Raw genomic sequence first — 19565 nt, 5'->3', positions numbered from 1 at the left:
CTTCTGACTTTTGTGTGTTGATTTTATATCCTGCTACCTTGCTAAACTGGTTGATGGTTTTGATTAGTTTCTTTGTGGAGTTTTTAGGGTTTTCCTTGTAGATTAACATATCATCTGCAAATAAGGAGAGTTTTACTTTTTCTTTCTCTATTTGGATTCCTTGGATGTCTTTTTCCTGTCTTAATGCTCTGGCTAGAACTTCCAATGTTATGTTGAAGAGCAGTGGCGATAGTGGACACCCTTGCCTTGTTCCTGATCTCAAGGGAAAGGCTTTCAGCTTTCCTCCATTGAGGATAATACTGGCTATGGGTTTGTCATATATGGGTTTTATCATGTTGAGGTATATTCCTTCTATTCCGAGGATTTCGAGGGCCTTACACATAAATGGGTGTTGAACTTTGTCAAATGCCTTCTCCACATCTATTGTTATGATTATGTGGTTTTTATTTTTCTGTCGGTTGATGTGATGGATTACATTAATTGATTTTCTGATGTTGAACCATCCTTGTGCTCCTGGGATAAAGCCCACTTGGTCATGGTGTATTATTCTTTTAATGCATTGTTGGATTCTGTTGGCTAAGATTTTGTTGAGGATTTTTGCATCAGTGTTCATTAGGGAGATTGGTCTGAAGTTTTCGTTAGGTTTTGGTATTAGTGTGATGCTGACTTCATAGAAAGTATGTGGTAGTTTTCCTTCTTTGATTTTCTGGATGAGTCTGTGTAGAATAGACACTAGTTCTTTTCTGAACGTTCAGTAAAATTCATTTGTAAATCCATCTGGTCCTGGACTTTTCTTTTTGGGGAGGGTTTTGATTACTTCTTCTATTTCCTTGCTTGTAATTGGTCTGTTTAGTTGTTCTATTTCTTCTTTATTTAGCTTTGGGTGGTTGTAGAGTTGTAGGAATTTGTCCATTTCTGTTAAATTGTCCATTTTGTTTGCATATAGTTGCTCATAGTATTCTCTGATTATTCTCTTGATTTCTGCTGGATCTGTTGTGATTTCTCCTCTTTTATGATTCTGTTTATTTGTGCCTTCTCTTGTTTTTTTCTTTGTGAGCCTGGCTAGTGGCCTATCTTATTTTTTCTTAGAACCAACTTTTGGTTTCATTGATTTTTTTGGACTGTTTATCTAACATCCATTTCATTTATTTCTGATTTGACTTTTATTATTTTCTGTCTTCTACTGGCTTTGGAGTTATTTTGTTGTTCTTTTTCCAGTTTTTTCAGGTGGGACTTTAGATTGTTTCTTTGAGTTATTTCTTGTTTCTTTATGTGAACCTGTAATGCTATATATTTTCCTCTTATAACTGCTTTAATGTGTCCCATAAGTTTTGAAGATTTGTGTCATCATTGTCTTTCTTTTCCAGGTGTTTTTTTTTATTTCTTCTTTGATCTCCTCATTGATCCAACGGTCCTCCAGTAGTGTGGGTTTCAGTCTCCACATGGTAGGTGGGTTTCTTGTCTTCCTCATGGTTTAGCTTGATTCCTTCATGGTCAGAGAAAATAGTTGGTATGATTTCGATCTTAGTGTATCTATTGATATTTATCTTGTGACCCAGTATGTGGTCAATCATAGAAAATGATCCACGTGGTTTTGAGAAAAATGTGTACTCAGATTTTTTGAGGTGCAGTATTCTATAGACGTCTGTTAGACCCATGTCCAGGTCCTTGTTCAGAGCTTTGGTGTCTTTGCTTATTTTTTGCCTTGTTGATCTGTCTATTGTGGAGAGTGGCATGTTGAAGTCTCCTACTACGTATGTATTTTCTCTGATACACATTTTCATATATGATAGTAGTTTCCTCATATATTTTGGTGCTCCTTCATTTGGTGCATATATGTTGATGATTGTTATATCTTCTAGTTGTATTGTCCCCTTAATCATAATGTAGTGGCCTTCTGTATCTCTTTTAACCTTTTTTAGTTTGAAGTCTATTTTATCTGATGTAAGTATAGCTGTTCTTTTTTGGTCCATTTGTTAGTAGAACTGTTTTCCATCCTTTTATTTTCAATCTGTTTTTATCTTTTGCAGTTAGATATGGATATGTTTCTTGCAGACAGCAGAATGTTGAGTTCTGTTTTTAAATCCATCCTGCAACTCTGTGTCAACCAAAGGACTCTTAATGGTCAATTGTTCCGCTGGAAACGGAATTTCTCTTTACGATCTTGCAAGATGGCAGGTGAAAAAGTTGAGAAGACATTTACTAAAAAAAAAAAAATCTGAAGCCAAGGAGCCAAAAAGGTTGCTGCTGGTGGTAAGCTCAAGGCAGCCAAAGCCAAAACCCCTAAGTTGGGGAAGCCCCATTGCAGCCAAAAATTTGTCTTAGTGAGAGAAATTGGCAGTATTTCCCATCTGCTATGTATTTCAGAAAGACTACATATAAGAAGTATTCAGCAGCTAAATTCAGGACTGAAAACAAAGGAAGTACTTGCTACAGTCACAAAACCAGTTGGTGGTAACAAGGATGGTGGTAACTAAAACATTAAATTTCACAAAATGCCTGGCTATTATTCTACTGTAGATGCACCTTGAAAAACATTAAATTTCACAAAATGCCTAGCTATTATTCTACTGTAGATGCACCTTGAAAGCTCCTGAGTAATGGAGAAACCCTCCAGTCAGCATGTGAGAAAACCACAAGCCGCCATAACTTCTGGGGCCATTCTGACCTTCTTAGCAAGGTGGCACAAAGGCAAGAGAGTGGTTTTCCTGAAGCAACTGGACAAAGGGTTACTACTTGTGACTGGACTTCTCCCTCAATCAAGTTCCTCTATATAAGATACACCAGAAATCTGTCATCACCACTTCCACTAAAATTGATGTCAGTGGAGTGAAGATCCCATAACATCTCACTGATAGGCTTGCTTAAGAAGAAAAAAGCTACACAAATTCCAGCATCAGAGGGTAGCATCTTCCACACAGAGGAGAAATACAAAATTAAAGTGTAGTACAAGATTGATCAGAAAGCTGTGGATTTGCATATCTGCCCAAAAAAAAAAAATCAAAGCAATTCCTTAGCTCCAGGGCTATTGTTGCTATGTGTTTGCTCTCACAAATGGAATCTCCCCTCACAAATTGGGGGTCTAAATTTCCTACAAAAATCAAATTAAATAATAATCCATTAAAAAAAGAAAATTTGGGTCTTATTTCTAAAGGGGTAAAAAATAGGTATTAGGAGGTAACTGGTATTTCTATCAGAAGTCTGTTGTCCATTAGTATGACAAGTGTGAATACATTGAGCAGAATCATCTGTTAATACAAGGAACCTCCAGGAATGAAGCCATGAGTGTGGGGTTGTGAAAGAGATAGCAGGTTAGAAAGAGTCTTGCTTGTACAATGTATGAGCGTTCAATACTTACATCTTTTAAAAAATATGGTGGCATAAGGGTTAAAGACACAGTGCTATGAACCTATCAGCAGCCACTGCAACATGAGTTCTATCCCAGGCCAGGGAGGTGACCCACATGGAGCAGCAGGCCTCTCCTGTCTTGACTGCTGCTCCCCTCAGTAGATCCATGTCCTTTAATGGATCTACTTGTTCCGCTCCCCATTCTGTCTCTGGTGAATACTCTCACACAACCCCACCACCACCACCACCACCATACCTGTGGCCTACACACCAGTTCTTGTATGCATAAATTAATAAATCTTTTTTTAAAAGTATGGTGGTGAGAGAAACAAGCAGCCTTAAATCTTGCTACGGTAGGGCCCTCCCTGGTGGTGCAACAGGTTAAAGCACAGTTATATGACAAAAAAGATTATATTAAGTCAGACATAAAGTCCTTAGCCCTCCAATCAAAACTTTAGCCAAGACTTTAAAACATGGGCTCTGTCATTTTCTTCAAATAAGGGTTTCTCATACTCAATGCTACTGGGCCACATAACTTTGTTGTTATGTTAAGGCAGAGCCAAACCTGTACAACAGAAACCTGGACCCTACCCAGTAGATGACAATATTATCCTCCCCAATTATGAAAACCAAAAACATGTGCACATGTAATCAAATAGCCTCTAGAGGGCAAAAATCACTCCAGACCGAGAAACATTGCTTTAAAATATGCACTGGTGTTTAAAAGGTCAATTCGCCCATAATTATATTCCGTGTCTCCTAAATTTGCACCACCACTCAGTCCACCAAAACTTTGCCTTCAACAAGCACTTCATTCCAAGTGACCACAGGTGAAAACTTAACTTTCACTGCTAGGTGCCACAGATGGATTTCCAATGACCCTTCCTTATTCCTTGAAGATCTATTTTGCCTGTAATGCTTCTGATACCAATTATGAATTCTATAGGATCAGAATCCACACTGGAACCTTACCTTACTCTCATCTAAATCTTTATGAGCATTCTAGTTCCAACAACCTGTTTATAGCTCCCCCAACAAGTCAGGTCAATTCTTACTTATCAATTGAATAAAATGTCCCTTCCGCCAGACACTCTCCTCTTTAATCCTATCCTCTTTTTCCCCTTACCAGTTTAATTAACTCTTACACATTTTGTAAGATTAAGTTCAAATGTCGTCTTCCTCTTAGAAATATTTCCTGACAACTATAGTTCCAAAGCTTAATTGCTTCTTTCCTATGCTTCTACAGCATCTTATTCCAAATCTTTAGGAAGGGGAATTCAAAACTTTATTGTCGGGCTCATCCAATTCTGGGGTTATGTGATTCAGACAATCGAGAACAAAAAAACTGAGGATAGTTTAGACTGAGGGTAGGTTAGACTATAACTGAAGTGAAACAGCTATGGGAGACTAACTATGGGGGGGGGTAGTGTGGGAAATGTTATGAGGGGACTAAGATTATTTCATTCTGTTTTTTAAGGATCTAAAACTTTGATTTTAAAACTGATTTTTTATAGTGAGTCAAAATCTTTAAAGTAGTCTCACCAAACAATGACTGATAATAAATAAAGGTAATCTCATTTAAAGTAGTCAGAACACCTCTCTGGTGGCCTAGGGGTTAAGTCTCAGTGCTCCCACCAAACTGGCCCACAATAAGGCCAGGCCAGGAAAAAATCCACATGACACAACAGACATCTCCTGTTGCCTGCTGCTGCTCCCCACTCTGTCTCTAGTGAGTCCTGTCACCCCCTGCACCTCTGACCTACACCTCAATTCTTCTATGCAAATAAATATCCTACAATAAAAAAATTATTCTTTAAATGAATAAATACAATAGGAGGCCAAAAGGAGGAGCTCTTATGCATTACCACTCTCAACTACACTCCAACAGGAAGGATCTTTCAGATCCCTTAGAAAAAGAAATTTGAAACTAGAACAAGAAGATTTCTTCTTTCCCATCAACCCAGCCAATGAGAGGCCTTCATCACTTCTAGCTTTCCACTGCTTACCTACCACCAGTAGGACTTCTGTTTAAAACAACCCCTCCCAACTTCCTTCTTTTTAAACTCTTTAAAATGCATTCTTCTCTATTTGTTAAACTGCCAATAATTTGTGCTACAACTTATTTGTTTTACATTGTAATTCCTCTGCTATCCACAAAGAAGTTCATTTTTCTAGTAACATAACTGGCCATTCTGTTTTTTAAGTCAACAGCTGGAATAACAGAATTTGTCTATTCCCTCTTTAACATGACAGATTTTCAGCTGTTTGAAGACTATCATCACAATTCTCCCACCCTCTTTTATTTCCTCTAATGGAACTGAATAATTTCCCCATAATAAACTGCTCTAATCTTCACTGGATAGTGCCCAATTAAGAGTTAAACAAGATAAGGAATGTGGAAGAATGAGCTGAAAATAAGAACTACTGAAAAGATTAAAAAGCAGAAAGCTAAGGGATTTTTTAAAAAGATAAGTTATCTCAGGAAAATGCAAACATTTAAAGGTGTTAATAAATTTATGTCTAAATGGCTTGTCTACAAAGTCACAAAAGGTAATACAGGAGCTAAAGATAAGTAGAAAGTATACTTTCTTCAAAGTATACAAGTACCAAAGTTGTCTTCTTGTAAACATACAAGTACAGAAGTTTAAAAAAATATTATTTAAAGTAATAAAGAAGTCCTTAAATCATCAATATTACCATCACAAACAACATCAGGAAATAGTGAAAAGTCAGACTTAGTGAATTCTCCATATTTCAAAAAGGATTGTCAATGGATCTTATCTAAAGTTATTCAGTTAGGGCCTGGTAGCACAACTAGCACTGTTGAAGCCACTTCAGCTCCAGTCTAGCAGCAAGCAAAAGAGGAGAAGTCTGCTGCACTATGTGGGTCACCTCCCTAGTCAGGGATAGAACTCATGTTGCAGTGGCTGCTGATAGCTTCATAGCACTGTCTTTAACCCCTGTGCACCAGGGAGGCATCACCACCATATTTTCTAAAAGGTAATAGAACACATCCATCTTGGGAAACAAAGAGAATAATGAAGCCAATTCATGTAACAATTCATCACAGTATTCCTAACTCCACAAGTCTGGCATCTCAACTTTGTTCAAATAGGTCACTATTGAATTCAGGTATCACTCAAACAAAGAAGAAGGCATTTGGAACTTGGCCCTGCTTCTAAAGCAATCTCCAAAGGGCCCTCCCTGGTGGCCCAACAGGTTGAAGTGCAGCACTACGAAGCCAGCCACAGCTACCTCAGCGGTTCAATCCCCTGGCCAGGAAGATGCACCAATCTCTCCTTTCTGGCCCGCTGTTCCCCTCAGCAATGTACTTCGTGGCCTGTACTTCTGCCTATTCTGCTCCCCACTCTGTGTATAGTGAATCCTCTCACCACACCTGCACCTCCAGTCTGTACCCCGGTTCTGTATGCATAAATAAATGAATCTTTAAAAAAAAGTTATTCAATATATTCACTACTTTATTAAATGTTCACCAACAAAACAAACTGAAAAAATATCTTATGCTGGGGCCTCCCTGGTAATTCAGGGACACCAGAGTTGGAGTTCAATCCCAAAAGGGTCAGAGAGCTGACCCAGAGGCACAGCTGACCTCTCCAATCTCTCCTGCTGCTCACCTCAGCAGTGTATTTCAATAAATCTGCCTGCCTGTACTGCTCCCCATTATGTCTGTTGAATCCTCTCACCCCTCCCCCACCTCTTTTTGTTTGCATAAATAAATAAAACTTTAAAAAAACTTACTTTACAAAAATAGGACTGAGTGTAGGCAGGTAAGGAGGCTTATTTTATTTAAAATACAAACCAAAAAAAAAAAACAGCTAAAAATTAAAATTACTAGTACTTGTTATGTAGAAAGATAGTAAATCTGTGATGACATATTGAAGAAAATAAAAAGCAAATGAATGACCTGTTTTTATTTCTTCTATTTATTATCTGAAAGTTATCACTACTATAAAATCACAAACTGCTCCCTGCTACAAGTCAGAACCAGTAATGCTATTCATTTAATGTAGTCTGCCTCAAAAAGGGTGATCTGGGCCAATAAAATTTATCCCAAGAAATGGGAAATAACACACTCGAGGGGCCAGAGAAGCCACACATCAACAGCAGGACAGTAGTAGAAATTACAAAGGAATTACTAGGAACAGTAAATTATTAGGGAGGAAGGAAACTAAGGAATGGGGAAAATGGAGAGCAGATCTGAGAAGGCTTCCAGAAGTAAGAATGACTGTGCTTACACTGGTGGCTAGTTCTAAATCCTACGAAAGTGCTTGAATTTCTATGAGATCTCTCTTCCATGCTTGGCTGAACTAACTTGGGTAGTTCTTTTTTCACTTGCAACCAATTGAACTTAAATTCAAAAAACAAAGCTTATTTCCCTGAAGTGAAGCAGTACAGCTTAGGTGTTAGAATGTTTTGACTGAATCTCAGATCCTTTATTGTAAGATGCAAAAGTTTAGGAAAATTACCTAGAGCCTCCAAGACCCATCTGTTGAAATGGAAGTAACCAACCATTAAGATTATAAAGATACAACTGAGATGTTTGTAAAGTGCTTTGTACATAGAAAGCAATAAGTAAACATCAGCTAATAATATATTAATTGTATATACTCCTTTTCTCTCAACATAAAAATGTCCTTAGACCATAAGAGAGAAAAAAGAAAAAAAAAACCTTATTTCTAGATGTAAAAATAAGGCAAATTTAAATTTTTTTCAATTTATTAGTCCACTAGGCATGCATTTTGCAGAACTAGTATCAAACTGAAATATCTTTGATCTCAATGAAATGCATTTTCCACAAGAGGATAAAAATGTTACATCAATACCAAATACACTTTATTTAAAGCATCATATTTTTAAAGGTTCCAAAATATAAGTTTTAAAGAACAACATATTAAAACTTATTTTATAAAATAATAAATTATTTCTTTTATTCTATGATTAACATATCAAAATCAATAAACAGACTTGCTATCACAATACAAAACACAAAGGGAACAAAATACATTGTAACTTACATCAGGCCTTTGAATAACAATTTCAAACCCAAAGATATGATCTCTTTATTCTTTTTTTTAACCCTACTAATGCCTGGATCATATTAGATTCACTTCATATATTCAGATAACTATTTACTTCCTAGGAATAAGTCACAATTATTTTAGTATTATTTAGTTACAACACTCTCCTCTAATTAAGACAGTGCTCTAATTAAGACAAAGGAATCAGGTAAACTTTAAAAATTATATAAAAAGTTTTGGCCCTCCCTGGTGGCGCAGCGGGTTAAAGCACAGCACTGAGAATCTAAAGCTGCTTCTGCATGAGTTCGATTCCCGCCTGCCTCGGAGGTGACCACATAGCGTGGCAGACCTCTCCTGACCCGCCCGCTGCTCCCCTCAGCAGTGTACTTCGTCGATCTGCCTGTTCTGTTCCCCGCTCTGTCTCTGGTGAAGCCTCTCACCGCCCCTGAGCCTCTGGCCTGTACCCCAGTTCTGTATGCACAAATAAATAAATCTTTAAAAAAAAATTATATAAAAAGTTTAAGGTTTACAATTTTTTATTAACTTGCCTACCACCCACAATGTTAATAAATTAAATCTACATTACTTTTATTTTAATAAAATTAAAATTATCTTTCACAAATAAAGTAATTTGTGTTCCTAAAGACACAATTCAGTATAAGATTTAAAAACTAATATTTGAGCACTACTATATATACAGTAACAATTCAATATTAAAATGACAAAAATCCAATTCTGACATCCACAAATTATTTCAACAGGTACTTCATCAATGAGCCCAAGAAAAATAATCAGCATCACCAATCATCAGAAAAATCTAGAAATTAAAGACCACAATGATATTCTACTGTATACATGCAGAAATGACTACAATTTAAAACAGTGACATTGGGCCTCCCTGGTGGCACAAGGGGATAAAAGCACTGCAACTACAAAGTTATCCACAGCCACTTCAGGACAAGTGTTTGCTCCCCAGCCAGGAGCTGACCCACATGGCCCAGAAGATCTCTCCTGTTTCCCCACCGCTCCCCTCAGTGTATTTCAGTCAATCTGCCTGTTCTGTCCCCCCATTCTGTCTCTGGTGAATCTTCTCACACACACCCCCCCACCTCTGGCCTGTACCCTAGGTTTTATATGCATAAATAAATTAAACCTTTAAAATATACATAAAGTTAGCAAAAAATTAAGAAGATAATTCTAAGTGCTTATATGAAATTACTTCCAACTCCCAGCAGTTATCACTTCATAAATCTGCAACTACTACTGCTATTATTACTATTATCTCAACTTTACAGAGAATAAACTCAGCTTAGCAGTTAGCTGATTTGTCTGTCCATAGTCACACTCAAATAGGTGTGTTAAGCAGAAATTCAAATTCAAGTTGTCTCCCTTGAAAATGTACCTTCAATTGTGACCAACCAATCAATTACACTACCTCAGACAGATCTTCCCTGCAAAAATAGAAAGACAGACAGGACAATATTTGGGCAGAAAGAGACCTTTCACACAAGGTCTAGGAGACACCATTCACTATGTTCGGAAAGAATATCCCTAACATGGATAATGCCGTAACTACACAATACAAGAAATGCAGATTTCATTTGCTGCTGACATTGTTTAGCTACCTTGTGTCTTCCTGGGTATGAATTTGAAGCCAGTGGCATATTGCTGAAAGATTAACCAGAGTGATTTTTCCACTTTATTGAAAAAAGAAAAAAAAAAAAAAACAGCGTTTCCCTGGTGGCCTAGGAGTAAAACCTAAGAGCTATCACCTCCATGGTCTGAGGTCAATCCCAGGTCACACACATATGGCACAGCAGACCTCTTGGGTCTTGCCCCGCTGCTCCCCTTTACTGTGAATTTCAGTAAATACACCTCTCTGCCTTCCACTCTGTCTCTGATGAGTTCCCTCACTCCCTGCACTTCTAGCCTACACCCCAGTTCTTCTATGCAAAATTTTAAAAATAGAACATGAATCTTGAAATTTAAATAATACAGGATTCAGATACTAAAACCACCAGTTCCAGCTGAACAATTCTGAACAAAATACTCAATGTCTCCAAGCCTCACTAACTTCACCTAAGTTATATATTTGTTAGGAGAAGTTAATGAAATTAGACAAAGTCGGCCCTCCCTGGTGGCGCAATGCGTTAAAGCACAACACTGCCAAGTGAGCCTCAGCTGCTTGGGTGCAAGTTTGATTCCCTCCAAAAGGTAATCCACATGGTCCAGTAACCTCTCCTGACAGGCCCACTGCTCCCCTCAGCAGTGTACTTCATCAGTCTGCCTGTTCTGCTCCCCACTCTGTCTCCGGTGAATTCTCTCACTGCCCCTACACCTCTGGCCTGCACCCCAGTTCTGTATGCATAATTAAATCTTAAAAGAAATTAGAAAAAGTTGGCCCTCCCTGGTGGCGCAGTGGGTTAAAGTACTGCACTGAGAAGATAAAGCCACTTCCGCATGAGTTCGATTCCCGCCTGCCCCGGAGGTGACCACATGGTGCAGCAGACCTCTCCTGACCTGCCCGCTGCTCCCCTCAGCAGTGCTTTTCAGTCAATCCACCTGTTTTGCACCCCATTCTGTCTCTGGAAAATCCTCTGAACTCCCCCCCACACACAAGCCTCTGGCCTGTACCCCAGTTCTGTATGTACAAATAAATAAATCTTAAAAAAAAAAAAAGAAATTAGAAAAAGTCTGGCACATAGTATTTGACAAGTAGTAATCACTACTTTATAGGAATAATGCATCTCATCTTTCACACAATTAAAAGGGCTAGAGACTTATCCTAATATATAATTACTTTATCAAATGCTATAGTGTTTTCAAATTCCCTTCATTCTTACATGACCACAATCCTCAAATATACAATTTGAGCAATAACAAAAGAAAGGGAATGGGGGGAGGGGACTTAGGAGGAAAATTTGGTTTTTTGATAATACAGTTAACTTATATTCTTAAAACTTTCAGTTTTTCATTATTCTAAACAAGTCTTGTTTTTCCTCTCATTTCTTTCCTCCTTTAAAAAAAGTTAGGTTTATTAATCTAAGCCTGTGTGGATTTTAGTTTAGTCAGACTAAAGTTATTTGGTAAAACATCTGTCTCAAGAGAAATAGAAGGAACATTCTTTTGAAATTCCATAGGACTGCGTAGGACAATTATATAAAGCATTTGTAAAATTCCCTCCAGTCCAAATTGCTACTTTCCATTGCAAACTAATTTTCACACTATTATTGTCCAAGTTTGTTCTGACAATTGATATTTCTCTTTAAATATAACTAGACTTAGCCGGGGTAAACAAAGGTCTTATTTTTACCCATAAGCAGACATCATTAACTATAAACAGATTTCACATAAAAACTATATCCCCCAAACTAGTTATTTTCATTAAACAAGAACTTTATATTACCAGTGTTTTAAGTAAAATATAATCGGACATTTGCTGGAAAGAGAAAATAACCTAAGATGCCACGTTTTCAAATAGTTACTGCTTTCTTCAATTCATGGCACTTGTAAATTCATAAAGTACAAAAAGAATAATGGATCAAGGGGGGAAAAGACCTCTACAAAATGGTTTCATCAGTGGAAGGTGGGCCTTTCCACAAAAGATACAAATTCTTTCTCTTAACTTAGTTAATCAGAAAATTCACTGAAAAAGCTCTACAAATCCTGTCCAGCCCATATGTATATAAGTACTGTTCACTAACCATTATGTAAACCTGTCTACTAAAATAATAGTAATATCCCTGTTGAAAGGACTGTTTTTCTAGTTTCAAAGATTTCTCTACTCTGGGATTAACTTGCACCATGCCCCCAAGGAATTCTTTCAAGTCTAGATAAATTAAACACAAAATGGAAAACCTTAGCATTTTCTGAACTCAAGTTCTTGGACACAATAAAGGCCAAAACACAAGTTGCTGGTAATGTTTCAGCAACATAACTTGAATTAGGTATAAGGTCTGAGCTCTCTGATGTAGTCCCTTAGCATTCTTACCTTCAGAAGGCAGTTTTCTCTGCTGTTATTTAAGCAATAACATGTTAAGTGATCCCACCCCTCATGCCCCTTATTTAAAATACCCTTGAAGGAAATGTGATTGAATACAAAATCACACACTCTTTCTGGAAGGCAATTAAGCAATATATCTCAAAACTATTTAAAAATGTTCTCTCGGCTTTCAGGAATGGCAAGAACAGAAGTTTAAATGATGTTGTCAAGGGTTTTTCTCTTTTTTTTAAGATTTATTTATTTATTCATACAAGAACTGGGTATAGGCCAGAGGTGGGGCAGGGTGAGAGGATTCATCAGAGACAGAGTGGGGAGCTGAACAGGCAGATGCACTGAAATGCACTGCTGAGGGGAGCAGCAGGTGAAACAGGAGAGATCTGTTAAGCCATATGGGTTAGTTTCCTGGCCAAGGATTGAACTCATGCTGCAATCTCTGGGGACAGCCTCATAGTACTGACACTTAACCCCTTGAGCCACCAGAAAGACCCTGTCTCTCCATTTTCTTTCTTTCTTTTTTTTGTATCTTACCCTCTACTCAATATTCAGACAGTCTCTCTAAACACAATAGGAAAATACATATTGGTAACCCCCAAATAGTAAAAGGCACCCATCTTAATCATTCAAATAGAAAGAGAGTCCAAAAAACACTTTCTTGTTCCTTCCAAAAGAAAATATCTAGGGATGACTATAACTGTCCATCTTAAGGTGGTGGTGGTATTTAATAAAGACCAATTTTGGGCCACAGTGATTAGAAAACAATATTCCCAAAGGAAGGGATGCTGGACAGGAAATTAACATGTTCATATAAATGTATGTATTCTTATCCTTAGACCCCGCAATTCCCTTAAGAGTTAAAATTTATACTATCGTTGTATATCAACACTTTTTAAATGCCTTAAAAGAATGAACTTATTTAATCTTCACAACTCCATGAGACAGGTACTATTTACTAATAACCTCATTTTATATATACAAAAGTTAAGACAAAAATTATGTAATTTGTCTAAGGCCAGAACTATTAAGGCAAAACCAAGAGGTCAAACGCAGATCAATATAACTCTACCCCAAGCTTTAAACTACCAAACTTTACTACTTCACTTTTATCTACTTGTCCCAATAAAGATGAATACAAAGGTTACCTAGAAGGATTCATCACAGCACACTATATGTAACAGCGAAAATTTGGAAATAACCAAAATGTTTAATCTTAAGAGATTAACTATTAAATGATTATTTTAATAATCAATTATTAAGCTGATTATTAATTATTAAATGATGGAACACTTTAGCTAATGAGTGCCAGATATATATTTAAAATATGGAAGGATGCCAAAAATATACAGTTAAGTTTAAAAGCACATATTGCATAAATGAACAGATACCATAAATGTCTCTGTAAGAAGTAAAATTAAAGTGACACATATAGATGAGCGTGAAGATATTAAAATACATACGCTCTAAACTATCAAAAGACAAAAAAAGATAGCAAAGGTATTTTAAAACCACAACAAACAATTTTGATTTCTTAGAAGAATGGCATCTAGTACACACGCTGAGGCTTATTTGTCAATTATCAGGTACTCCAACAATTTTCCTTAAGAATTTCAAGAACCGACTGAAAAAAATAAATAAAATATTTATAGCACAATTAAAAAAAAAAAATTTCAAGAACTAGGGCCCTCCCTAGTGGCTCAGTGGGTTATGACACAGCACTGCAAGCAAGCCCCAGCCGCTTCAGTGCAAGTTCAATCCCCGACCTCAGACGTGATCCACATGGCAGACCTCTCCTGACCCCGCCTGCTGCTCCCCTCAGCAGTATACTTCATCAATCTGCCTGTTCTGCTCCATACTCTGTCTCTGGTGAATCCTCTCACCACTCCTGTACCTCTGGCTTGTACCCCAGTTCTGAATGCATAAATAAATAAATCTTAAAAAAATAATAATTTCAAGAACTGGGTCCTCTCTGGTAGCACTGGGGTTTACATGTGTCAGCACTATGAAGCAATCAATAACCACTGCAATGTGAGTTGGATCAGGCCAGGAAGCTGACACAGATGCCTTCTCCTGTTCTGCCCACTTCTCCCCTCAGCAGTGCTTTTCAGTCAATCCACCTGTTTTGCACCCCATTCTGTCTCTGGAAAATCCTCTCACACCCTGCACCTCTTGCCTAGACTCAAGTTCTTGTATGCATTAAAATTAAAGATTTAAAAAAAGGGCCCTCCCTGGTGGCACAATGGGTTAAAGCACAGCACTAAGAAGCTAAAGTCACTTCAGCATGAGTTCGATCCCCTGCCCTGGAGGTGATCCACATGGCGTGGCAGACCTCTCCTGACCTGCCCACTGCTCCCCTCAGCAGTGTATTTCATCTATCTGCCTGTTCTGCTCCCCACTCTGTCTCTGGTGAATCCTCTCACTGCCCCTGTACCTGTACCTCTGACCTGTACCCCAGTTCTGCATGTACAAATAAATAAATCTTTTTTAAAAATCTTCTCATTTCCCTGCTGGGCAATGGGAAGTAGTCCATTATGGCCCTCAGGTGAGGTAGCATTTGTCAAAGCCCAAGTAAGCCACAAAAGGAGCCCAAGTAGGGAGGAAAGACCAAATGTATTTAATCAGAACACAAGGAGATTGTGAACACAAATGGGCAACATGGCATGAAATACAGAGTGAGAAGAACATCTTTGGATAGAAGCAGGCCGGTGAAAGGTGTTTGAACATAAGTGTTGGGAGAAGAATATCCACAGAGTTGAAAAGCTCACATGGGGAGTCAGCCATGTGACTCCCTAAATTGGGACATCCTGGAATGTAACTCCTGACAGGGTGCGAAGAAGGAAGGAGTAGGTGGAGGACAGAACTAGAATGAGGAATTCTATCCAGCAAAGTCATCCAGGAGAGAAGGAAGAGGATGAGAGATTGGTTAAATACAAGGAGAGGGAACAAATAAATAAATGTATTAAGGAAAATGGAAGCCAGGTTTCTCAGTGTCAGAGACACAAACCATGAAAAATGAAAAAACTAAAATGAACTCTGGAGTGTTTGACTGAATACAGAGGTATTAGGGTGGATTTCATTTTCAATATTAAAAAATAGAGGGGTGGGTTGGTGGGAAGGTGTGTATGTGTGTGTATATATATACATATATACATGTATACATATATGTACACGTATATATACACATATATACGTATATATGTATATACATATACACAGTATATACATATACACAGTTCCATCCACTAAGAGTACTTAAGAAAGATACAAAACCATATTTGGTATCCTGAGGCTCAACCGCAACAAATGGGTATGGTGGCTTCCTGTTGAAGTTATCAGGCTTTTTCCTCCCTCCTGCCATTACCATCTATGATCAGCACCTGTGGCCTTGTACGCATGCCTGATGGCCGACACCTGAAGTATGGTGTGGGCGTGCATAAGTGGGCACACTTGACACTGAAGCTAGAAGAGCAGCACCAGACAGCTAGGACTATGAGAAGACCAACCACACCTGTGAGAGGGAGAAACCACTAGACCACACCAGAGAGGAAGTAGAAAAAGTAAAAGAAAGTAAAAATTCACTAGGAACTAGGTGGCCTCCCAGTCTCCTGGTGCCTCAGCCTCCCTGCCTTGCCAGCCTGAGGGCTTGCCCTGCAACAATAATGGAAAAACATCATTAAAGCCTGAAAAAGTCACTGAAGATTCCAGGACTCTCCTTTGCCCATCTGCATGAATCGCTAGAGAAACTGCCCTGTGCTTATTTGCACTACACTTCCCCACACAAACAAGCAATTCTTAGCTACCAGAAGGATGTCCTTCTGTCCAAGAATTCACGTTAATTCTGACACTATCAACATGCACAGCATCAGTTTCCACAGGCTTAGTCTTCTCTACCTCAAAAGCCAGCCAGAAGCTCATGCTGCCGCTGGCTACAGAGTAGAGGTCCCCACACCCCTTCCTACGACTTGAAGCTTGCACAAGACTATTATGTGTGCTTCTGACCAACTAGCTACAAATGAGAAGTTCACAGGGCACTATGTTCAGGTTCAATTAATTTGCTAGAATGGCACACTCATGAGTAAATGGGTTTCTACTCATTACATCTCTGATTTATTACAAAAGATACAGAATTCAGGGCCCTCACTCCTGGCGCAGCGGGTTAAAGCACAGCACTAAGAAGCTAAAGCCACTTCAGCATGAATTCCATGATCCCCACCCGAGCGGTGATCCACATGACCCGCCCACTGCTCCCCTCAGCAGTGTACCTTGTCAGTTGGCCTGCTCTGCTCCCACCTCTGTCTCTGGTGAATCCTCTCACCACCCCTGCACCTCTGGCCTATACCCCACTTCTGTATGCATAAATAAATAAAATCTTTAAAAAAAAAAAAAACACTTAAAAAGACACAGAACTCAGAACTCAGGAAGCCAGAAGCCAAATGGCAGAGATGCACAGGATAAAACATGGGGAAAAGGCTAAAAGCTTCCGTGCCCCTCCAGTTCATCATTCTATCAAAATCTCCAAGTGTTCACCAAACCTGAAATCCTCTGAAACTCTCTGCTCTTCAGTCTCTATAGAGGCTTCATTATACACGCATAATTGATTAAATCATTGGCCACTGATTCATCCTCCAGAGTCTCAGGTAATCCCAGATTCCTGTAATGGTTTCCCCCCTACTGCTGCCTAACCCCCATCTACAGGTGATTTTCAAGTTAGTTTAATTAATATAACAAGAAACACCCCTACTCCTCTCAACAACTAGGAAATTCCCCACAAGGTTTTGGGGGAACTATGAACCAGGAACTGTGAATGAAGACCAAATAATGTCACTTGACCAAAATACATATTCATTAACAAAATAGTCATTTCTCATAAATCACAATACTGTACAAACCAATAGCAATAAACATACCAGCTCTGAGTTCTTGGTTTCTAAATGCTCTTCTCCACTAAAAGAATCCAGGCACCCAAGACTGGAGATTGGATCCCCCGACTACAGGCAAGGAAAAGCCCAAAACATCTTCTAGCACCAAATAGTAAAGGCACGTGGACACAGAAGCCAACATGAACGGGTTCTCACTGGCCAAATGAGGAACAATTTGAACAACAAACTAAACAGTAACAAAATATAATCCACTTTAAAAAACAAAATAGAAAACCATGAATCTGTATAAATAATACATTTAAAAAAGTGAAGAACAAGATATTTGCATAGTTTCAAAGTACTGACAAAAGTATTAACTATTAAATATTAACTTTATGTAAAGAACCTGACAGACATTACTCATATCAAGTAACCAGAGTGAAAATCACCTATAATGGTTCAAATCGAAATTGTGCACCACCTGGTAAGATGCAATAAGCATCATCTCTTTGATATTCCTACCCTAATTGTATGTATCTAATCTTAAAAAAAGACAATACCAAATTAAGGGTCATTCCACAAAATAACTGAACCAAGCTGACACCTAGATGAAATATATGTCAGTGATAATTTCCTGACTTTGGTGATTACATTTCTGAGAATTAGTATGTAGAATATCTGTAGAAAATGCACAATAAAATACTCCAGGGTAATAGGGCATCATCAGGTTATCAGTATTCTCTTATATGGTGAAGGGGTGAGATGGAATAGTTCTTTGTATCATACTTGCAAGTTTTCTACAAGCTTGTCATTGCTTCAAAAAAATTTTAGAAGGGAAAATCAATGTTTCAGAAAATGAAATAATGTTAAAAACTGACTGTTTTCCAAAAAAAAAACCTGACTTTTCCACTGATTCAAAAAGATACCTGCACCCCCATGTTTACTGCTGCTTTATTTACAATAGGAAAGACATGGAATCAACCCAAATGCCCAAAAGTAGATGACTGGATTAAAAAGATATTGTACATATATACAGTGGAATATTACTCAGCAATCAAAAAAAGATAAACTCTTGCCTTTTGCAGCAACATGGATGGAGCTGGAAGGGATCATGCTTAGTGAAATGAGCCAGAAAAAGAAAAATACTGGATGGTTTCGCTCATAGGGAGCAAAAAGGACAGGGGAAGGTGGGGGGAAATAATAATAATGAACAACTATATACCAGAGACATTTTAAGGGGGGTGGAGTGGGGAATAGGATCAAAAATGGGTGCGGAGGAGGAAGTGCACTGGACTATGGTGATGGCGCAGGGTGATTTCGAGATAGGAAGTCCCCAGGGATTACAACTGAGATGAAAAAATGCTCAAAATGAAGTAAAAATAAACTATTATAATAATAAAGTAAGAAACTGGCTGTTTTCAGGCCCACTCTTGCACGCCTGTGGCTGAGCAAGTTTGGGTTTTGTTTTAGTTTTTTTCCCCCCCCACAAACCTTTACCCTTTGCAAAGCAGCAGGGTCAGCACTCCTGCCCACCTGACTACACAGGTGCCTCTCTCTCTCTCTCTATTTCCTTATAAACCTGTCTTTTAAAAATGTAAAACAACAACAAAAGCCACCTGACTTTCACATTATTCTTGGTTAGAAAAACATAACAGACCGCAAAATTACTGGGAATAATGAATAAAATTTTGGAGCCAGAAGATATTTTAAACATAGCCTAATTCTTCCTCTTGTTACACCCTTTCCTTCTAACAGCTGATCTCAAAAGATCATCACTAGATTAGACTATAAAATGTTCCCGCTAAAAGAAGAGTTACTAGAAGAGGAATAGCGACAGGAGAAATCAACTAAGAGTGGGTAGAACAATAACGGTATTCTGGCGCTATGAATGGCTGTCACATCAGCAAAACACAATCTCAGCATCTCCTCTGAAAAGTGAAGGGGCTGTCTAGAGGATATCTCAAATTCCTTGCACCCTGTAGATGTGCCTCACAGCTCAGGCTTAGCCATGCTAATTATAAATAAATGTAATTTTAAATACAAAATTAAAAGTTCATGTACCCCGAATGCTCTCAAACTGCGGAAAGCCATCCATTAAATTAAAATGCAATGCATTTTCCAAATAGTTCTTTACGAAGAAAATGTGGTCCGTATGAAACACAATGCCTATTAAGATCACTTCCTTTGGTCTGCGAGTCTCCTTTCCTAAGATGAGCATTCCCATGTATGCTGAAATGATTGTCACAGTTATCCTGAAAAGAATAGCAAGCACTGCCTGGGAACGCTGAAATGGAGTAAGAACCCTTTCCCCTTCCCTGGTAC

At 38.3% G+C, this 19565-nt stretch overlaps 1 protein-coding gene and 1 pseudogene across 3 annotated transcripts in view; one reads left to right on the top strand and one right to left on the bottom strand.

Moving 5' to 3' along the window:
* Positions 1 to 19565, bottom strand: part of SBF2 (SET binding factor 2) — a 315525-nt gene that overhangs the window by 295295 nt on the left and 665 nt on the right. The gene's annotated exons all lie outside the window — the stretch shown is intronic.
* On the top strand, positions 2601 to 3086 carry LOC105853636 (annotated as a pseudogene).

Source organism: Condylura cristata, unplaced genomic scaffold (genome assembly GCF_000260355.1).
Source record: "Condylura cristata isolate star-nosed mole 26May11 unplaced genomic scaffold, ConCri1.0 scaffold00015, whole genome shotgun sequence".
NCBI lineage: Eukaryota > Metazoa > Chordata > Mammalia > Eulipotyphla > Talpidae > Condylura > Condylura cristata.
This window is presented reverse-complemented; position numbering and strand designations above follow the sequence as displayed.